The sequence below is a fragment of the Protomyctophum parallelum genome (assembly GCF_964188405.1).
Source record: "Protomyctophum parallelum genome assembly, chromosome: 6".
NCBI lineage: Eukaryota > Metazoa > Chordata > Actinopteri > Myctophiformes > Myctophidae > Protomyctophum > Protomyctophum parallelum.
The window spans coordinates 55,133,933-55,139,621 of record NC_139701.1 but is presented as its reverse complement, the minus strand read 5'-3'; the positions used below and the strand labels follow the sequence as shown (position 1 = coordinate 55,139,621).

General features: G+C 45.7%; 1 protein-coding gene across 1 annotated transcript in view; it reads right to left on the bottom strand.

The window, feature by feature from the left end:
* bcar3 (BCAR3 adaptor protein, NSP family member) overlaps positions 1–5,408 on the bottom strand; it is an 81,407-nt gene extending 75,999 nt beyond the window's left edge. The window contains exon 1 of the mRNA XM_083767039.1: positions 5,299–5,408. The gene's annotated coding sequence lies outside the window, so the exon portion shown is untranslated. The remainder of the gene's footprint in view (positions 1–5,298) is intronic.
* Between the last annotated feature and the right edge of the window lie 281 nt (positions 5,409–5,689).

Sequence of the window (5,689 nt, the reverse complement as noted above, 5' to 3'; positions counted from 1 at the left end):
GTGTGCGAGTGTGTGCATGTGTTGTGCGCGTGTGTGTGCGTGTCCATGTGTGTGTGTGCGTGCGTGTGTTATGAAGAGCCCTCCTTGTCCCTGCAGTGATGTAACCTTCAACACCCTGTTAACATGATCATCGGCTATGACGCAGCATTCAGGAGACTTGCATATTATTATTATTATTATTATATTGTAAAAGTGTTCAAATGTAGACTTGGGTTTGGGGAGGTGTAGCCTACAGTGGAACGTACTGTATGGGAAGCAGAACAAACTGAACAGCTCGCAATGACCCAATTAATATACCGGTACATACTGTACTACTGTACGTTACATACAGTATTAATTATGAGCAAAATGTGCTACAATGTTTCCCTTGTTTGAACTACAAACATTGTACACTGTACTTCTGACACAATTCTGCAGCACAGGTCTCTCATCGCACGCGCACGCACGCGCGCAGCGCACGCACGCACGCGCGCACGCGCACGCACGCGCACACACACACAAACACACACACACATGATTGAAATGACAAAAACATACAGCAGCACGCCCGGGGAATGAGGGTTTCCTCTTGCGAGTTAAAACGGCCTTTCCTGGCACGTGAGTGCACACGCACACGCACACATACACACACAAACGCGCGCCACACGCATGCACACGCGTACATACACAAAACACACACACACACACACACACACCACACACACACCACACACACACACACGTTTGTATACTGTACTTCTGAAGACATCAACATGTTGTGATTACATAAGCAGGTGTTTTGTCATTCTTTAACGATAAGCCTATACAGAGCTAAGCATGCAACAAGTACAAAACAGCCATAGCCCCTAAACCCTAACCCCTAACCTCTAAATACTTAATCCTAAACCGCAACTTGACTATTTTCTAATTGTAATGAAAGCAAGAAATCTTTTTAACCACAAAACAACCTTTTACAACCACCCCCCCCCCCCTATTGAAGATTACAGGGTATACAGTAAATCAAATAACAAACACAATATGTACGTTGATCAAACCCATACAGAACATAACAAAGAAGATAATAAACAATGTTTACATATAGGGCCTACATGTCATATAACCACTATATGCTAAATAGTGTGGTAGTATATAAAGTAATTAATTGTTAGTCCTATACACTAACGGGGAAATGACACTGACGCTTACGAAAAGAGCATATCCTGAATAATAATAATAATAATAATAATAATTAAACTTTATTTGTATAGCACCTTTCATACATAAATGCAGCTCAAAGTGCTTCACAGGCAAGGCACAAAACATAAAATACAATAAAACACAAGTAGTTATAATGATAGAACAATGGCAAAGAACAAAATTGAATATAAGAACATAAAATAAATAAAAACAAATAAAAATCAAGTTTGGAAGAAAACACAAACACATGACGACAAAACAGGACAACACACAACATGGCAACATGGCCACCCCTCAAAAACATGTGATGGACATAGCAGTGCACCCACACATAGCTCCTCATAATAAATCATACTAAAAATTAACCAGCTGCTGTCTATAGCGTGAGTTTAAACTCAATTCAATCTGGAACGGCATGGAGGACCGTAAATTATTTGACACACCGTTTATATTCTGAGGAGCAGGGGACAATATTGTTGTCTTAATCATTTCTCAAATCTACAATACTTAGGATGATACTGGGATACTGAACTCTCACAGTACATACACACACATACATACGTGTGTGTGTGTGTGTGTGTGTGTGTGTGTGTTGTGTGTGTGTGTGGTGTGTGTGTGTGTGTGAGTGTGTGTGTGGTGTGTGGTGTGTGTGTGTGTGTGTGTGTGTGTGTGTGTTGTGTGTGTGTTGTGTGTGCACAGCCGCACGCACGCATGCACCACACTGAGCCTTGCAATAGCAAAGCCACCCCTGGCCAGCAGGAACAAGTGACAACTTGCACATGACCTCTGTAGAGAAACAGCCATTGTGCGAGTGTGAGAGAGAGAGAGAGAGAAGAGAGAGAGGAGAGAGAGAGCGTCCGCAGCGCTTGCTCACTGTGTAGTGTGTGTGTGAGTGGTGTTGTGTGCAACAGTGACTTTTGTGTGCATGACATATAATTGTGCAGTTATCAAATCCACAGCACAGCATGTAGCTGTCACTCTAGCTGTGTCTGTTTCTCCAACTTAGGTGTAGACTTGTACGCAGTACAGACACAAGTCTCCCACATACTGTCAGTCCAAGAGCCAAGTGTTATCTATCTATAAAGGTCTCTGTCCGTCCGTCTGTCCGTCTGTCTGTCTGTCTCTGTCTGTACGGGGTACGTCTGTAGACTGTAATGCACGTAACTCGAGAACCGTTCGCCCCCACCGACTTCAACTTTGACACACACTTCTCCACACCCCCCCCACACAGTGTGGGGGTATGTGGAGTCGGTCTGACCCCGACGGGTTGTCCAGAACCGCCACAAAAGGCCTCTCTCTGCCCGGGCTCCGGACAGGGTCCCTCATGCCACAGGGTCCATATTATATGAGCTTCTGAACTGTTCTGACATGCACAACACTCCATATTTGGGCATGCCTGACACAGAACTCCATATATAGGAATTAAGGGACACAGAGAGACAGATACGGAAATCTCCATATTATGGGCATAACAGGGACACAGACAGATGGGTGGAACGGGTACTCTGACACAACGGGTATACAACGGGTCATTGCATAGCCGGGTGGGGGCATGGATCTCCAACCTCCATCGTTACACCGACTCGGTGCTCTATACAGCCCGGGCACCGGTCTTGTTATGGATAATTCGCCATCAGTGTATACTGTATACATACACTGACCACGAAGCATGTCATGTCAGTGAAGTGCTATTAGACTCGGTCAGCTTATAGGGTCAGTCAGAGTCAGAGGCAAGCTTGTATATCTGCTACTTTTTATGCTTTTGGAATTTGAATCCTGAAAAGTGACAGTTTTTGGACATATGAGGTTTCACCCGACAGAGACGATGTAGACATTATGTTATGCTTTATAGCTATTGAAAAACAGCAGATCTACAAGCTCGTAGCGCGCACCGAGTGGCGCGCTACGAGCTCGTAGATCTGCTATTTTTTTTAAAGTCGAAGAGCGACTGACACAGAAATATAGCTTTTTCAGAAAACCGTCAGGATGTTAGAAGAAGACGTTTTTGAATCTGATCTCAGGTCAGAATGGGTTGACGTTACTCACGTAGAATCGTATATAAGACCGAGAAGCTATTTTTCAACATGGCAACGATTTTACGACGATTATGAGTAAATAATTGCGATTAACTCAAGTAATTTGCGATTAGCCGATGATGTAACGATGGTGACACAGGCCTGTGTTTGTTCTCTGCAGTCAGTGAGCATAGCATTGGCTTGATCTCCTGCAGCAGCAGGTCACCGAGTCCTCGGCTCACATGGCCTTGGCCTTGCCGGGAAACACAACAAACTGGCTAACATAACCCACGCACACCCACACACGCCGCACGCACGCACAGACACAGCACAGCACAAGTGGGCTCCGAGAGGACCTTAAGATTCCAGGGCTATACCTCCCCCCACGCCAACATTTTTATCCCATGCTTTTTTTTAACCCATTTTTCACCCGGTGCCAATTATATTACCTATAAAGCATGTAATCCTGGGTGCTATATATATACTCGCCCTCTGCCAGCCTGGGGAGATAGAGCGCCGAACCTGAGCATGAGCTCATGCTTCCTTCAATGCATGAGGAGTGCGAGCAGGCCGCTTCTTGATATAATTATCGCCTGACACGTGGACGGGAGTTTCCCCGGTGGGACGCAGTAGTGGCGCGCGTGTAACGGACACGTTATTCCAACCAGTGACCACGCGACACATTGTGTGATCTTGTAGATCTGTTCTTTTTGGGAAAACTTTACTTTTCCAAACACAAAGGCCGATCGGTCCTTGACATGGAAGAAGTTATATTAGAGGACCATGTACGCCATATACAGTATATCTGATTATCAACCTACCTATACTGTACATCATTGGTTCCCTAGGGGTTCCATTTGTACACTCTGAGAGTTAAATTAACAGTTGTTTTACAATATAAATTGGGGTACCAGAGATAGAAATGCCATTCAATCGGGGGTCCGTAGCATAATGCGTGTGAAACTGGCATGTGTTTTCAAACGGGGGGGTCTAATAAATGTTGATTTGGGGGGGTCCTTTTTGGAACCACTGACCTACAGCATATCCCATTCTGAACGGGAACCCATTTTGGTGTTGGCATCTTTTTATGCTTTAGCTATTGGAAAAATAGCAGATCTACAAGCTCGTAGCGCGCCACTCGGTGGCGAGCTTGTAGGTCTGCTATTTTTTGAAAAATCGAAGAACGACTGACATTTTTTTAGAATCTGATCTCAGGTCAGAATGGGTTAATAATCAGACCAGTGTGTGTCCAGTGGAAACCTCGTATGAATCTGATCTCAGGTCAGAATCAGAATGGGTTAATCAGACCAGTGTAGTGTCCAGTGGAAACCTCGTATGAATCTGATCTCAGGTCAGAATCAGAATGGGTTAATCAGACCAGTGTGTGTCCAGTGGAAACCTCGTATGAATCTGATCTCAGGTCAGAATCAGAATGGGTTAATCAGACCAGTGTGTGTCCTCCAGTGGAAACCTCGTATGAATCTGATCTCAGGTCAGAATGGGACATACAGTACACTGTCTCCCTGCCTGTATGTCATGACTCTTAGGACAGTGTGTGGACTCTTTTGGCTGAACAGTGACTAACCACACGGCTCCACCCAGCAGCGCCGTGGGGATGGCTACTGTACTTGTTGCTCAAATGTCCCTGAACATAATAATGGTACATGATGTGGCAGTAAACAAGCCAACCAAAGTGAGGGATTGAGACATGCACGCACGCACGCACGCACACACGCACGCACGCACGCACGCACGCACGCACACACGCTCACACGCTCACGCACACGCTCACATGCACACATACAGTGAGAGAGGGATCGAGAGAGAGAGAGAGAGAGAGGGTAACAGTAGATTAACCGCAACCGCAACTCATAAACAAGTTAATTGCCAGTTTCCTCTTGCTTTTAACTTAGGCTATATAAGTAAAGTAATACAGTACAACATTTGATATGCACACACACACACGCACACACACACACACACACACACACACACACACACACACACACACACACACACACACACACACACACACACACACACACACACACACACACACACACACACACACACACGCGCACACACACACACACACACTCATTCCTACCTGTCAGTGTGGGCAACTTCTGGGAGCACTTTACCCAGTGCTTCTCTCTCTCTCTCTCTCTCTCTCTCTCTCTAAAGTTGTCTGTCCAGCTTTACTCCATAGTGTGTTTGAATGGTCCGCTCACTGACTGACTGACTGACTGACTGACTGACTGACTGACTGACTGACTGACTGACTGACTGACTGACTGGCAGGAGGACTCCTCCAAGAGTCAGGCAAGCAACAACAAGACAAGCAGCTCTGAAGTCTGAACACACACATACACACACACACACACACACACACACAAGCCCTGCCCTCTCTCTCTCTCTCTCTCTCTCTCTCTCTGGTGTCTCAGGGGAGTGATTTGCGAGCACCCGGCCCCTCCCTCCAGTCTACTGTGTGTTGGGAG